We start from the raw sequence: 17,631 nt of genomic DNA, 5'->3' as shown, positions 1-17,631 counted from the left end.
AAAGTTTATTTAAAAATAAATTATGATGTGGGTGCCGGGGTGACTCAGTCAGTTAAGCGTCTGACTTCAGCTCAGGTCATGGTCACCCGGTTTGTGAGTTCAAGCCTCACATCGGGCTCTGTGCTGATAGCTCAGAGCCTGGAGCCTGCTTCGGATTCTTAGGCTCCTTCTCTCTCTGCCCCTCCCCCACTCATGCACTGTCTCACTCTGTCTTTCAAAAATAAATAAATGTAAAAAAAACTAAAAAAATAAATTTATGTAAGAAAAATCTATTTAGAAATTAAAGAAAACTTCGGTAAATAAAAAAAAATGGTGCTGCCTTAAGCAAAGTTGAGGAATTAAATGGGAATATATGGAAAGAGATTACAAAATGATGTTTTAATTTGGAGAACTGAATAGCAAACTACCCAGTTTATTTAAAGCAAGATTTAATTTACCCCAGTTTAATTTAGACACCACTTTTTAGGAGCCTATTGTATCTTATAAAGGTATAGCAACACTGAGTAGTCTGCCAGAGACTGAGAAATCTGTCAGTGACACTAGGAATAGGAATTCCCTCTTGATACACAAGCATGGAATATACAGCCAGTTTGTTTAGTGTCCCTAAGGAGAGGATGGAGATAAGAACTGGAAAAAGTCATTTTTTCCCCTTTGAAAATTTAATGTCTAGTGGACAGGTCCAGCAGATGAGTGCATATCAAATCCAAAATAACCCAACTCCACAGTGATCCCTCTTTTCTTTGGCTTCCCTTTCCCACCCACTCTGCCCAGAGTTCTCCAACTCTACCCAGTCTCTAGAAGATTCTCGGCCTCTGGGCTTCCATAGCAACCTTTGTAGACTTTTATCAAGATATTTAGCCCATTGTTTCACTCACTGTTGGAACTTACAGTCTAGTTAAATGAAAGGGTTATTTTTCAAAAAATGAATTTAGAAAGTTATATTTTCTGCAACTTGACTAAGGTACTGTTTTTATTTTGTAGGTTGTTTGAACTCTCTAGCTTACAATGTGTTATTATGAACTGTTTTGTTCTATCATTGTTTGTCTTACCCTGTCTCAAGTCTTGTTTGTTGTTGAGATGATTCCAACTGCCAATATACACATGGGACATTTTCTTCCTTTGCAGCTTACTAAGTAGATTAGTGATAGTAATAGTAATAGCACTGGTACTACTATTACTAGTAGCACTAGTCATAAAAGCATAAATAATAATTATAATAACAATCACAATAATAGAAATAGCTGTCATTTACTCTGTTATCTCAAATTCTCCCAACAACTCTGTAAGACAAAGATATACAAACATATGTAGAAACAGAGTCTCAGAGAAGTTCAATAACTTGCCCAGGGTCACTCAATGAGTTAGTGGTACAAAAAGAATTGTAAACCAAATCTTTCTGACTTTAAACCCTGTACTCATGGGGCGCCTGGGTGGCGCAGTCGGTTAAGCGTCCGACTTCAGCCAGGTCACGATCTCGCGGTCCGGGAGTTCGAGCCCCGCGTCGGGCTCTGGGCTGATGGCTCAGAGCTTGGAGCCTGTTTCCGATTCTGTGTCTCCCTCTCTCTCTGCCCCTCCCCCGTTCATGCTCTGTCTCTCTCTGTCCCCCAAAAAATAAATAAACGTTGAAAAAAATTTAAAAAAATAAAAAAAATAAAATAAACCCTGTACTCTTTCCACTCTGCCATACTTCTCTAGAGCAAGGGAGGCTGCTGGAGTGATTTTTTCTGTTCTGCTTCTTGGTATGTCCCTGTTAATAGACTTTAATGTTCATGAAGTAGTTCATGAGGTGATTTTGCAGTGCATATCATCTTTGAGGAAGGATGCATATTTTGAGGACCAAAAAAGTGTCTGGATTAGAAAACTGACTTATGAACCAACAAAAAAGGGATAAATATGGAGTCTGCCAAGGTTAGTTTGAAAATGGTCTTCTTTTATTATAAATCCTGAGAGTAATTGAAGAATATAAGCTAATGGCTTCTGGTAAATGTCAAAACCCCCATAGACTTATACAGTTTTGCTTGAATGACCTTTATAAACCAGATCAGCAGAACTCTCTGAAGGCCTTACATTAATTTGACTTAAATATTTCAATTATAATGAAGACATTGATTAAATTTGGCATTAAAAAGACTTTGAGGCAAATATTTGGGATTAAGTTAGAAAGGCACTATAGAAAGTGGTGGAAAACATCACTGTATTAGGAAAATCCCCAGCTTAGTTATTCCCAAACTGTATTTGGGGCATATAAATTAACCTTTCTGGGTTCTGCTACCTCATCTACAGAATGAGGTTATAAGAGTGTATGTTCTTCAAAGTCTCTTCTAGGTCTTATCAACTCTTGAAGGTACTTCTTGTTTGCAAATGTTATTGGGTAAATCAGAAGTCTGTGTAGCTAGAATTCCAAGTGAGTAGAAAATAATTCATTAATTTTTTAAAAAGCCTCTGAGAATTGGAGAATATTTGACTACAGGGCAGGATAAATATATGCTCTCTCTTGCAGAAGCACCAAGAAAATGACATTGGCTATCTCTCCAGTATCTTTCTTCCTAGCTCTCCACACCCCCTAGATTTGTACAGGCTAGTTGTTTTGATGAATTGCACCTACATGCCCCCAACAACCAATGCAACATCAACTAGCATAGTGCTTTTGCAGAGAAGAGGATTCAGAAAAATCTTCCTTGAACTGAGTTACATGAGGAACTACAAGGAGGAAAGTTGTGCAAACCAGATACCATAAGGTAAGGTAAGCCTTTTTGGCTCTAACAGGCATGGGTGAAGGAACAGAGCTCATGTACATTTGTAAGGGAATTCAGTTGGAAAACAGGTACCCAATGTGCAAAAGCTGGATCTTATTTATCAGTGAGGAAAATCCTTACTTTCCATAGTATATATTCCCAAATATTCTAAGAATATGAGTTATACTCCCTAATATTCAAGGCCCTCCAATAATCAAGTCTACTTTGCCTATCTACTTTACTTCCCAGTGTTCTCTAACAGTTCCTGGCTTGACTTAGTCATTAAACTTGAGAATGCATGGATTATGAACTTAGGAATCAGAGAGATTGGCCTTCAAATAACAACTCAGTCCCTTATTTGCTGTGTGACCTTGGACAAGTTACTTAACCTCGTTGAGTCTTGGTTTCTTCACCAGTAAAATAGTAACACCTATTCCATAGGTCTTTTAAGTTATCATTCAATGAGATGATAAAAATTATAATAATAATATCTATCATTTACTGTGAACCAACTATGTACCAGGCTCTATGCTCCTTTAATTGTACCACAATTAGGGACTTGTCCTCTTGTGGATAGTCCTCAAACTAAGAATTCAGAACAAGGTATCCAGAGGGTATGAAGGCAGCTGTTAATCTAGGCAGTCAGGCAGCTTCAGAATAACCAGCTAGCTTATACATCAGTTTTATTTCAAAAAACCTGGCTGGAAGAAAAGAAAGCAGTGGGGACCTGAACAGCAGGTTGTAGAGGTGTACCAGAAGTCTAGAGACAGGCCCCTGGCAACAATCAAATTTATAAGGCTTTTATTCAAAATTGAGGTGATCTAGCAGCAAGTTTGCATATCTCAATCTATTCTTTCTTTTTCCTTCAGTTTTCAAAAACTTAGGAAATTGGAAGAATCTGAAAAGAAATTTAGAGTCATTTTCCCAAAGTGTGAGATTGGAACGTGGAAGAGTACAGCATAGCTGTTGCGTGGCCTTGGGCAAGTCATGTAACTTCTTGAGACTGAGTTTCTTTATAAGTAGGGGCCTGTACTTTTTAGAACTATGGTAATGATTGGAAAATAAATGTATTTAAAGTGATTAACATGGTGCCTGACATATGTAATAGTGACTGCATTTAGTATGTCATTAGTTATATTTCTCTAGCACTGAGGGATTCAAATGTCAGCTAAACACAGGATGTCATCCCCACTATCAGCAAAAATACAGGTACAAACATCATGCATGATATTTAACAATTCGATGAGGTTTAGGAAAATCATGACAAATAGCTTTCTTACCCTGTTATGATTCTCTGGAGAAAATATATAATATGGGACCTACATGCTTCAGTTTGCATTGATCTCCTATAGTAGTATCAGTTGCCCCACAAAATTTAATACTTCATTGTATACTACTATACATACCATGAAAACAGTTCTAAAATTTATATTTCTATCCCAGACTTCTCTCTGAATTCCAGACTCATATATCCAACTGCCTATTCAACATCTCCAGGATGTCTAATAGGTATCTCAAATAAAACATGTCCAAAATAGAACTCTTAAATCTTTCCACAAAATCTTTCCTCCCTTGGTCTTCCCCATTTTAGTAAATAGCACTACTGTCTATTGTATTACTAAAACTAAAAATCTAGGAACCATTTCTATCTCTACAATATCTCTTGAATCTGTCCACAGCTTTCTTTTTTTGTTGTTGTTGTTTTTTTTTTCAACGTTTATTTATTTTTGGGACAGAGAGAGACAGAGCATGAACGGGGGAAGGGCAGAGAGAGAGGGAGACACAGAATCGGAAACAGGCTCCAGGCTCTGAGCCATCAGCCCAGAGCCCGACGCGGGGCTCGAACTCACGGACCGCGAGATCGTGACCTGGCTGAAGTCGGACGCTTAACCGACTGCGCCACCCAGGCGCCCCTGTCCACAGCTTTCTATCTCTATTACTACCACTCTAGTTCAAGTCACCATCATCTTGCTTTGAGATGCTACAATACTAACTTATCTCTCTGTCTTCTTCCATATATTCTCCATAGAGCATCCAGAGGAAGATTATTTTTATGTAAGCCAGAAGTAATGTGACATTTTTCTTCTTAAAATTATTCAATGACATCCTCCTGATCTTAGGAGAAAGGCCAAAACATTCCAAGACACTGTGTTATCTGGCTCTTGCCTACCATTCAAATCTCATTTTGCCTCACTCTCCCTGCTACTCCCCATGATCCAGCCACACTGCTCTCTTTATGTTCCCTAAGCTTGCAAGGATTTTGGCACTTCAAAGCCAAAATATGCTATTTCCACTGACACATTCTTGACCATTCTTCACCTAGATGGCTTTTTCTTAACCTTCAGGGTCCAGTCTAAATGTTATTTTGCTTCAAGTAGAACTTCCCCAATGATACAATATAAAGCATTTTCTGTTATTTTCCTTTTTATCACCTATTGCAATTATTAATTATATACTTATCCTGTGGTTATTTGTTTAATCTCTATGCTTTCTTCATCCTTCATTACACTAGTAAGCTCAATTAGAGCAGAACCATGTATCTTAAAATAAAAGTTAACTTATTAACTCTTATAACTCTTAGAATAGAGTTAACTTCTATTCACCAAGCACAATGAGAATTTGATGAATGTGAAGAGAATATCAAATATATTAATTGTGGGTCCAGGGTTGATAATCATAGAATTAGATAATAAATACTTGTTCACTTCTCCCCAAATGTCCTTTTCACCTTTCACTTCATATGTGAGACAGGAGGTAAACTAATTAGTATCATGAAGTTAATTTTACTGGTAAAGAATGTAAGGATATAGATACTACCAGGTGTTTGATCATAGGAGCAAGGGGGGTTAGGTGATTAAATCATGATTTAAAGAGGCTTTTGTCAGAAAAAATAAAAGCCCAATTATTTTTCATGTAACTTTTATGCCAGAGTTTATAGTTAAACTATGATGCCCTGACCATAAAAATTGAGCAAACAACTCAGTATTGACCCAATACATTCTGAACATAATCATTACTGCCATTTTATCTCATTTCCCCCAGAATACACTGGAGTGAATTATCAGACACTATAGGTGGTGGGCTCTGATTCAAAGGATTCAAAACACACAAAAAATTTAAATTCACTCATTCAACAAACCTGTTAATTGACTACTATATGCCAGACACACAAGGGGGTGTTTTTCCTAGCCAGTCAGACAGAATCAAAACAACATGCCCCGGAAAGGAATCAGCTTTCTCTGCCTGAAGACCCATAGTTGCTCCTCAGAATCCCCACTGGAGCATAGTGCCAAATCACAGAAAGATTTCTAGCTATATAAAGTACACCAAGTACCAAGAAATGACTTATAGACTTGAATTGATGAATTATTTTCCTATTTGACAGCCAAAGGAGGCCATTTAACTGCCTTTATAAACCACCAGTGATTAATCATAATGACATAATGAATTGCTGGACAGGAAAAGGCCACTCTCCTTAACATGCTTGTCCTCAGGACTCATTTCCACCTCAGCTTTGTCTCAGCAGCCTTTTCTCTTGGCTCACACATCATTAAAATGTGTTGCTGGCTGCAAAAGCTCATTTATATAGACAATATTTGCTCTGACCACCTTAATTGACAAATTATTCCACATGACTGCATCTCCTTGAATGAAATAATTTGGCCTGAAACACCTATGTATGTACCATTTTGCTTGAGTTTGTCACAGCCCCTGGTTAACTTCCTAATTTTTAAAAAATTCGTCCCCTGCAAATGAAGCACCCTATTAAAAATAACAATTTGTCTTAAACCATTTGTCAGACTGCTTTCTTGTGGTAAAATGGGTGTGAGGTCATCTTTGCAAGCTTTCCAGTAATAATAATAATGCTGCTGAAAATGATACCAATCATAATAATTAATATCATTTAATGAATACCTACTATTTACCAGACACCATTCTAAGTGCTTTTCATATATTTTCTTCACTCAACACAGCAACACCTCCCATTTTGCATGGGGGTAAAAACTGAAGTTCAGAAGAATAAATTATTTTTTCTCAAAGCCACACAACTACTATCATACTAAGGATTTGAATCATGTTTTTCTGAAGCAGGGCCCAAGGGAACAAATCAAATCTTCAGCTTTACATAGGTCTTCTCTAAGAATCAAATTCTTTGTTTAGCTAAAATTTCTTAGAAACATCTTCCTCCAGGTATTTTTCTTAGCAAAAGGTCTTATCCATCTCCACATAAAAAATTTTGTTAGAGTCAAATCATATTGTAGCACTATGAACAACATATAGTTCTATAAGCATTTATTAGTAGAAAGGGCACAGGCTTTGAGAAAACAACCACCACCACCTGAACCTTCATTCCAGTGCTATCATTTAGTTACTGTAGAAAACTGAGAAAAATTACTTAACTTCTTTGAATTTCAACTTCAACATCAGTAAAGTGGGGCTAAAATGACAATACTTCACAGGATTTTGAGATGCTTAAAAATAAGATCATATATGTGAAAACATAAGATTCAGCTCCTAGCTCCATAATTGTATGTTGTATGTGAATGTTAAGGTAAACCTTTGCATGGGGAACAATGGAACATGGAGGACATTAATCTGATGAGACAAAACTTACACGAAGTACTTTAAGATAACTAATTATAAACTAGTGTCAGGCAGTGTGGTAAAAACTTTGCAAAATTGCCAAGGGAAACTAGGAGAAAGAAACAGGTGACTCTAAAGAGATTGAAATGAGATTAATCTGTGAAAGCTTCATGGAAGAAGTACAGAAGTACAAAGGAATCTTGGCAAAGAGGCGTGAAAGACCATGAAGCAGGCAAGCAAGCAGGAAGGAAATGAACTAGTGGCATTTGTTGAGCATTGTTGTTGACAGGAGCCATGCAGGTAGTTTGTAGCTGGTTGCTTTAAGAACAAGGTTTTGTAACAAATGTGGGTTTGAATCCTAGCTCCACCACTTACTAGCTGTGCGATCATAAACAAGTAACTTATGTCCTCTGAGCCTCTATTTCTTCTCTTATAAAATAGAGGAGATACATTCAAACTTCCAAGGATGTTGTGAACTTTGATTAATTGTAAAGTACAATACCTGACCCAATAAATGGTTGCCCTCTGAGCATCTGGTTCATGGCTAATTTCCCACCATACAAAGCTCCCAGTTTTCATCCTCTAGAATAGGGGTGTGATAGAATATTCTTAGCATGTTTAAACCACTACTTTCAGGTTGGAGGAGAGGAAGGTAGTTGAGACTTTCACAAATTAACATAATGGGCCAAGGAAAATCTGTGCCATGAATCTCAGGAGTCTATACACCTAGCAGTCACACTGCAATTCCTTCCCAAGAACCCCCTCCCCCACCCCTAACTCAAGTCAGAGGAGTCAGCCCAAGGAGTCAATGATAACCTCAGGTGATGGAAGAGAGCCATTAGAGTGGAACTGATCTGGATTGGGCATGTTTGCCATATCCTGCTGCCATGTGCTCTAACTTGCTCACCCTCGGTGCTCTGAGCTGGTCTCCTGCACAGCTACTTACAAAACAAACCCACAGGAATGAATATTCTCACAGTCACTGACTTTGCAGAGAAACAAGCCCAGCTTTCTGCTGATGGGACAGTTAATAGTATTTGTTCATTTCCCTATAAGGCATAGAAACATGCAAACAAATATTTTCCTGGGACAGAGACTGGAAATATCTTTGCCCCTGTCTGTCACCAAGAGCATTAATAGATAGCCCTGTGTGATAGGTTGAGGTAGGGGGAGAGAAATAGGGGAAAGAAAGGAAAGACAAAACAACAGTGGCAGAAGAAGAAGGGAAAAAATGACTCTAGACTGATACTCAAGGCCCTCCTTCCCACTAATTCTAAGAAGGCTTTTTTTTTCTCCTAGTCACCCAAGGTCATGGGTAGAGTTGACCTTGCTTCAAGAGGGAGCAAGTAGCCACCTGCAGGGTATGAATTGTGACACTCTGGGAAAGGCCCCCCACAGGCACGGGGAAGCTGCCAGGAATTCCCACCATTAGTCATGCCTATGAGTTACAGAATTGAAATATCTATTAAATTGCAAATATGTTAGCTGTGAAGGGAAACATTTTGGGGCCATTGTCGGTCAGCAATTTTTTATTTTATTTAAGTACTAGATTAGGCCCAGCAGAAAGCAAGGGTCTAAGGAGATGGGCTACAGAAAAGATAGGACATTAGGACATTTAACAGTGAGAGAAGGGACAAAGATGTCATTCACAGTGGTCTGGGTAGGCTAGGAAAGGCCAGGGTCACCAGAGGCATTGGGTGAGGGAGGCCTAGGAGGAAAGGCAAAGGAGCTGCTACAAGCCGGTTTTGGTCATGAGATTTTTGCACCTGCGACTGTGCAAAAGAACAGTCAATTACGAAATGCACAGTCAGTCATGTGAAAGTTTCCTTAATGTGGCCAACAACTACTGGCTGCTGAGGGCTTTCCTCATTAAGTCACACAAAAGGTACAAATGAGATACATTCTCACCTAATAATCAGGACACAGACATTCAGATCATGTTAACTGTTGCTTAGAACATGAAGGAGAGAGAACATATGCTAATGAGTTGTTCCCCTCTGTTTCACATCCGCACTGCTTGGGGGAGCTTCAAGGTGGGTGCTTTATCCCTAGGGCTTTTCAACTATCTGTAACATTTGAGACCAACTTGGTTCATCATCTAAATTGCTCTTCTCTGTAAGGTGATCAATTTGTCCATACCTCTCCTGTAGTATTACATCCATAAATTGTACCCTTCACTTTCTGCTTGGATCGACCAGTCTGTTGGATGGTATGATTAGGATGGCTTCTGAGTGCTGTTCTCAGTTTGTCTATTAACTACTCTCCAGGCCACTTAAGGTTTTTTTTTTTTTTTCCCCACTCACTGCTGGAGATGGAAATGTGGAGCAAAGACTGAGCCAGCCACACAGTCATTTGCTTATTTAAAAGTGCTACTGAACCAAACTCTTTAAGGTAAAGGCCTCAAAAAGACAGCCCCCAAAGTGAATTTACCATATAAGCATGTTTTATTTGGTCCACACGCTGCTCAACAAACCAGAGATTTCCACATAAAAATCCAGACTTCCATGATCTCTTCAAAAATTAGAGTGCCTAGTAGTATCTTATCCTTAATTTCACATGACAACAATCAGCGAGGGCTGCTAGTACTCTCCAACTTGCCTCTCTCTGTTGCTTTGCACACCCACTCAGGTACATGACTTGCCTGGTTTCTAGAAGCATTTGACCATTGATTAGGGCATTGCTCCTTTGCCGGTTTGGATTCAGCCATCGGCAATAAATACTTTTTCTTTTATGGAAGGAATAGAATCACAGCTATTTTTCTTTAAGCCAAAACAATGGGTTGGCAAATGAACATTTTAGATAACGGGTTATTTCAGGGATCCTTAGACATGACCTCTGAAGTCACTAATTTTGGAGTCCACCTGGGGAACGTGTCTCCCCTCCTTCTGGCCCAGAACCCAGGGTTAAGGGACTATGGACAGAGTAACAGTGGAATCGTATAGAAAGGCATTACATTATGAATCAGAAGATAGGGGCACTAGTTGTGGCCATGCCATTCACCAGCTGCTACCCAGGACAAATGGTCTAAAATCTCTGAGCCATAGTTTACTGGGGGCGGGGGTGGGGGCAGAAATATTGTGTGGATTTACAAGTTTAAGAAATGTCCTTCTCATTCTCCTTTTAGAAAACGTAATACATATTAGAATATTATATGCACTAAGATACCTTGAAATGACTTGCAAAAAAGAAATCTGTTTAACCTAGCAGATAAACACATTGTCACAGAACCTCTCTCCAATCCTCTCCTCTCCTCTCCTCTCCTCTCCTCTCCTCTCCTCTCCTCTCCTCTCTGTCTTCCAAAAATAACTATTAACATCTCTTAGAACTGGAGCTCCACAGAACAAAGTTTGGAAACACTGTTTGAAGCACTATTTGTTCTAATGAAAAAAAAAATTCCCAGGTTCCAAAGGGAAGATAATTCTGTCTCTAGCCATCTGCTTTCAGAGCCACATTAAGAAACTTGAATCCTATGATTCTTGTTGCACAGAGTAGGCATCAATTTATGTGTTGACTGCTCTTTACCAGCTGAATAAACATTGTTTAACCAGGATGTTCTTCATTGCTTCACTTCCTCTAGCTTGAAATTATTATGACAACTGCAATGAACCTCATGGGAATCCATTTTTTCTCAGTATGGATTTCCATATTAATAGGGCCATTTGTTGCCAAAATATGAATTTTGGCAAATTCCATCGTGTGTACATTCTTGCCTTCCTGTCACCACACTTTTTCTTGTTTCTCTCTTGGCACTATCCTAAGCTCAGATTTAATTCTGTGTCCCATTTCTACTGATCTCATCTAAGGTGTTCACTGAGAGCTCCAAAATGTCATGTGTATCCTTTTTGGTGGTATCTAAAATCCAATAGGAAATTAATGAAGACCAAATAGTTAATGTTCAGAAAGGACATTATAGTGGAATAATGGACATTATGATCAATATTTTGACATTTTTAAATGTATATAATATATATTTTGTGAATGAAATTATATGGTTTGTGCTTGGTGGTGGTTAAAAGTTTATGTGAGAATCAGGAAGACCTAGATTCATACCCGTGCTCTGCCAATTACAAAATATGTGACCTAAGCCATATCTCTTCGCCTAAGGTTTTTCCTCAATAAAATGGAAACAATAATAGTTTCCACACTCATGTCATTGTTGTGAGAATTAAATGAGTAAATGAATGAAAAACACTAAGCAAAACATCTGCCACAAAGTGAGCTCTCAATAGACATTAGCTCTCTGTGTGTCCCTATTATGATTATTACATATTTCTTGGCTTAAAATCACTTCTCCTGTTTATTCTCCATTCTGTTTATTCCTCCAACTCTCCACCATAGCTCTATGTTCCACTATTTTCCCTAAACCCACTTTCATCCCAATGCCTCAGCATTAACAGCAGAGGAATAAAGAAACAAAGAGCCAGCACCAAAAAAGCCTGATTTCAAACCTGATGTGAAATTCCTTCCTGTGTAAATAGCAGCCATTCTACACACCAGAGGAAGGTCATTATAATAAGCTATGCAGTCTAAATGACACCTACAACAATGCACTACAGTTACCTATAACTTGGCAAAGTGAAATTAAAAGCACTTACTGAAGCCATTCATTTGAACATCTTCACCAAAAACTGATCCCAATTTCCACTCTGCAATTTCGCCAAGCTTTGTGTGTCCAGATTGTGTTGCTACTATTGCTTAATTAGTAACCTATGAGTGAATCTTTGAAAATATCCATACAATAAACCTCTCTTTCTACCCATGGCAGTTAGACACAAATGGATTAAAAGATTATCCTAACATGTGAAGAAACCCAAATCTGGAACTCTAAAGCTGTCTACAATTATCAGGAGGATGGGTATTATTTGCATATTCACCAAAGAACAGGTTAGTTTTTTTTTTTTCCTAAATAGCCTATGTGCATTTCTAAAAAGCCAAATAAAATCATGCAGTTGTGAATGATTTGCTAGGTTAATGGTGAGTTATCTTCCAAGTACAGTTAATTAGAGCTGGCTTTCTGCTTGTGTTCATTTTGGGAATCCCCAGTAATTTATGTCTGCCTTTGACCTTCTCAAGGCAGACATTCTCCTCTAATCCCAGCAGACCCTATTACATGATCTCTCCCACCCTCTCCCACTCCTCTTCTCCTTCCATTATCACCCATTCTACATTCTCACTATTATATAATCAACTTTCCGTTCTATTCTTAACACTTCAACTAGCCGTCTTCACAAAATTCAATGTGAGAATAAAGGGAAAATATCTTTAAAATAACAAACAGCCACCTAAAATATGCTGTAGGAAATAAAACTGTTAGCTGTTGTCATCTTTGACAAATGACCTAAACGCACTAATGTAACATGTCTATTTGTTATTAAACCCCTTCTTACTGATCTACATCCTCTGAAGGAATAAACAGAAATGTCTACAATAACATCCCACAAGTCTGCAATAATTTATATATTAAAAGTGTTCCAGAAAAGTTGCATTTAAATCAAATCCTATTTTAATGCAGTAGGAAATCTGGCTATTTAAAGAAATCCTATGACAAATTCTTTTATATGGAAAAAATAATTTCATAAAACCAATGATTACTTTCTAATTCATCAGTTTTGAATATCTGAATCTTTTTATAACTGATCTATTTAAAGCAAGTAGCACCTATACACTTAAAAAAAAACACTTGCTTTACTGACGAGATATTTTGCAGATTTATAAATTTAAAAAGAACAGTCAGAAAATAACCTCTTAAATTTTTAATAACCTTTTAAATATCTCCATACTTGCAATATATAATTTTAAAGAACCTCTATCTACATGATTTTGTAATTAGCCAATCCTATTGATTTTATATTGAAAGTCTTATTCCACGCCTGCATATTGCTAAACTAAAAACAAGTATGAGTGGGTTACTTTTAAAATAATCCCAACCTTGTATTTTGACTTGTTTTACTTTTTAATTTTTTAAATTTACATCCAAAATTAGTTAGCATATAGTGAAACAATGATTTCAGCAGTAGATTTTTTAGTGCCTCTTACCCATTTAGTCTATCCCCCCCTCCCACAACTCTTCCCATAAGGGAGGGGGAAAACAGAAGAGACTCATAAATATGGAGAACAAACTGAGGGTTATCAGCCTTATATTTTGAATTATGAGAGGGCAACCTGTTTAATTGCTTTGTAATAACAAACATACAAAGCACAGTATAACTTACATAAAACTTCAAATAAAAATAAATCTTCACAGAGCAATGTCTTGAACTTCCATACCAAGAAGCCATTTTGTTTCTATATCAGGCATAACACTTGAATTGTATGAATCAATACATAAACTTGGTATCTTTGTATATGAATGATGACCACTGACCCAAGGATAATTTTGAATTATTTTTTTTCTCCAGCATGTGATACTCAGTGCATTTTTTACTTAAATGGTAAATGAAAAAAATTACTATTTCAGTGGCTGAGACTGCTTTATCCTTGCACTCCCTTGACAGATTTCCCTTGATGACCAAGGACTTATATATATATATTTAATTTACATCCAAATTAGTTAGCATATAGTACAACAATGATTTCAGGAGTAGATTCCTTAATGCCCCTTACCTATTTAGCCCATCTACCCTCCCACAACCCCTCCAGTAACCCTGTTTGTTCTCCATGTTTAAGAGTCTCTTATGTTTTGTCCCCCTCCTTGTTTTTATATTATTATTGCTACCCTTCCCTTATGTTCATCTGTTCTGTGTCTTAAGGGCCTCATATGATGTAAGTCATATGATATTGGACTTCCTCTAATTTCGCTTAGCATAATACCCTCTAGTTCCATCCACATAGTTGCAAATGGCAAGATTTCATTCTCTTTGATTGCCAAGGAATACTCCATTGTATATATATACCACATCTTCTCTATCCATTCATCCGTCGGTGGACATTTGGGCTCTTTCCATACTTTGGCTATTGTTGATAGCACTGCGATAAACACTGGGGTGCAGGTGAAGGACTTATATTTTCATGACAGCTCTTAGGAACTTAGGTAAAACAACTTGGGGCCTATGAAAATGAGTTTGGTGTGTGTGTGTGTGTGTGTGAGAGAGAGAGAGAGAGAGAGAGAGAGAGAGAGAGCACTAACATGTTCACAAGAAAAGCAAACCTGTGACTGACTTCTTTAGCATTATTCTCTCAGCTAGTGTTTCTCAAAGCATAATCCTTGGAAGGCATGCAACAGAATTACCTGGACAAGGCAAGTTTCCAATTTTAGAGATGTTGTGAATTAGAATCTGAAGGAGAGAGATGCAACCAGTATTTAAGGAGACTCATTTTCATCCTATCTGGGTTCTTCCACATAATTTTGATGCACATTAAAGTTTGAAAACCTCTGGGAGGTAGAATTGAGGTGAAATTTTAAATACATAGTTCAATTATACTAAAAGTTCAGGTCAAGTGAATAAATGCTTTGCAAAATACACAAAAGAAGAGCTCTAGCTCTGCTTTTCCAGAATCAAAAAAAAGAAACTAAAAAAGCAAATGTGTTGTCACCATAACCCATTAGATGGGAGCATAAAAGGTTTATTGTTAACTTTATTCTGGCCCAACTTAAAATCCAAGCTAAATGCTATAAGGCTGCAAATTTTAGTAAATAACTCCCAATGGAAGTGCTTTGCAAACACCTGATAATAATTGTGTGACTGGTCAAAGTGATGACGTGGCAAGGATCTGAGCATAGCCAGCTCACTTACTAATGATGTAAAACTGCCTGATTGACTCTTCTGCTTGGATGAGACAGGAAGTCTAGTTCACATTGAGGAAATCAGAAATCAACCAAAAGCATATCTTTGCTACCTGGAATTGGCCCAATATGGTAGTTATTTTGAAAGCTCATAGAGGAAAGGATGTACATTTCTAATCAAAAGAATAATTCAAACCTCCACAGAAGTTACTCTACAAATTCAGACTAAGTAGAACTGTCATGTATTAGGATAGAGCATGAACTAAAACATACATGTTAGTTTCCTTCTTCTTAAGCTTTTATTTTTTTAATGTTGATTTATTATTTTTGAGGGAGGGACAGAGAGTACGAGAAGGGGAGGAAAAGAGAGAGAGGGAGACACAGAATCTGAAGAGGCTTCAGGCTCTGAGCTGTCAGCACAGAGCCAGACGCAGGGCTGGAACTCACAAGCCATGAGTTCATGACCTAAGCCGAAGTCGGATGCTCAATCAACTGAGCCACCCAGGCACCCCATATATATGTTAGTTTCTTTTTTTTCTGTTTTATTTATTTATTTTTAAATATGAAATTTATTATCAAATTGGTTTCCATATAACAACACCCAGTGCTCATCCCAACAGGTGCCCTCCTCAATGTCCATCACCCACTTTCCCCTCCCTCCCAACCCCCCATCAACCCTCAGTTTATTCTCAGTTTTTAAGAGTTTCTTATGGTTTGGTTCCCTCCCTAATAATGAAGCAACAGAAAGACAAATAAAGGAACTGATCCCATTCACAATTGCACCAAGAACCATAAAATACCTAGGAATAAACCTAACCAAAGATGTGAAAGATATGTATGCTGAAAACTATAGAAAGCTTATGAAGGAAATTGAAGAAGATACAAAGAAATGGAAAAACATTCCATGCTCATGGATTAGAAGAATAAATATTGTTAAAATGTCAATATTAGTTTCTAGTAAGATATTTTGTATTCCTTGTGTTAACATTCAGAATTTTGAAAAATACAAAACAAACTGCTGACTCCTAGGGATCAAAAACTGAATAAAATATGAGTTACAGCAATAAACCTACTCACCAAGTGTCACTACTTTGTAGACTGATTTTAACATTACCCCAAAAAGGTCAGTTAAACATAAACAAAAATAATATAGAAGGAAATCTGTATTCCTAACATTAGTGAGAGTATAATCAATGAACTAGTTGATGTCAACATTAGATAGTTAAACAGGTAATGCACAAGTGCATCAGTCACAAGTGTTTTTTAATAGCCAAACAATAGTGTTTTATTGATAAAAGGTTACTTTCAATTGATACAAAATTGCTGTGTAAAATAAGTTTTCAAAATACATTTCTTTTTTAAAATTTTTAAATATTTATTTATTTTTTAGAGGAAGCGAGAGAGACAGAGACAGAGTGTGAGTGGGGGAAGGGCAGAGAGAGAAGGAAATACAGAAGTCGAAGCAGGCTCCAGGCTCTGAGCTGTCAGCACAGAGCCTGATGTGGAGTTCAAGCCCACAAACCATTAGATCATGACCTTAGCCAAAGTCAGATGTTTAACTGACTGACTAACCCAGGTGCCCCTCAAAATACATTTCTACAGGTAAATATTATCTCTTAGTAAAAGCAATTATCTATAAATAAAAGCATTTATTTAGATTTGGGCAGCACAACAAAGGGGGATTTTGAAGTGAGACAGGGTAGGACCACTTACCTCCCTACATGATGACTTTTCACTGTAGCATAATGGTTAGTAGTCACAACCTGTAGGTTTAGGCACATTGTACAGAGTTTTTACCAAAAGAAAGTGTTCAGTGACTTTAGAGCATGTTTGTGCAAGGACAATTATTTGGATTATTTTGGCATTAACTATAGTAGTAAAAGCTGTTTAAAAGGTAGAGCTGGGGACACATGTACAAGTGGTCAGTGGAAGCCCTGTGTATGCATCAGTCATAAGTGAATTAATGTAATCAATGTTACAATTGTCCGGATTATGTCAAATTTTACTATGGTTGAGATTTTATCCTCAATACAAATGTGTGTGTGAACACTTAAACACACACACAAACACACACACACCACATAAATCTAAAACATATATAAAAAGAAGAAAATTAGGCAAGGTTTGTTCAGGAACAATAGCAGGTAGACTTCTGTAATGAAGTTTCTTAAGGTCCATCACAAACATCATGAGGGATAACTTTTATGGTATTAAGTTCTGTCATATGTCTCTAAAAATTACTTTGTAACATTCTCCACCACATAAGAATATCCTGAGTTTCTCTCTTTTAGTATGAGTAGAATTACTAGCTTATACTTTACTTGTACTTCAGATTTAAAATACACACACACACACACACACACACACACACACTATTTGTTTGAAGTTGCTCCATTTAAGAATAAGTAGAACCATATAACAACATCAGTCATTTATGAGTAATTTTGTATATGATATTTTGGATGCAGTCCAAGAAGACGTCATTCCAAAAGGCCAATAGAATATCATTCTGAGGCAGGCATTACCTACAAGGAGATTCCAAATATGGGTTAAGTCAACATTCTAAAGTGGTTCCAGTATATTTTTCTG

At 37.3% G+C, this 17,631-nt stretch overlaps 1 protein-coding gene across 1 annotated transcript in view; it reads right to left on the bottom strand.

Moving 5' to 3' along the window:
* IL1RAPL2 (interleukin 1 receptor accessory protein like 2) overlaps positions 1-17,631 on the bottom strand; it is a 317,570-nt gene that overhangs the window by 211,110 nt on the left and 88,829 nt on the right. The window lies entirely within an intron of this gene.

Source organism: Prionailurus bengalensis, chromosome X (genome assembly GCF_016509475.1).
Source record: "Prionailurus bengalensis isolate Pbe53 chromosome X, Fcat_Pben_1.1_paternal_pri, whole genome shotgun sequence".
In the NCBI taxonomy this organism is placed as follows: domain Eukaryota; kingdom Metazoa; phylum Chordata; class Mammalia; order Carnivora; family Felidae; genus Prionailurus; species Prionailurus bengalensis.
Note: the sequence above shows the minus strand (reverse complement) of the source record. Positions and strands in the feature narration are given on the sequence as shown.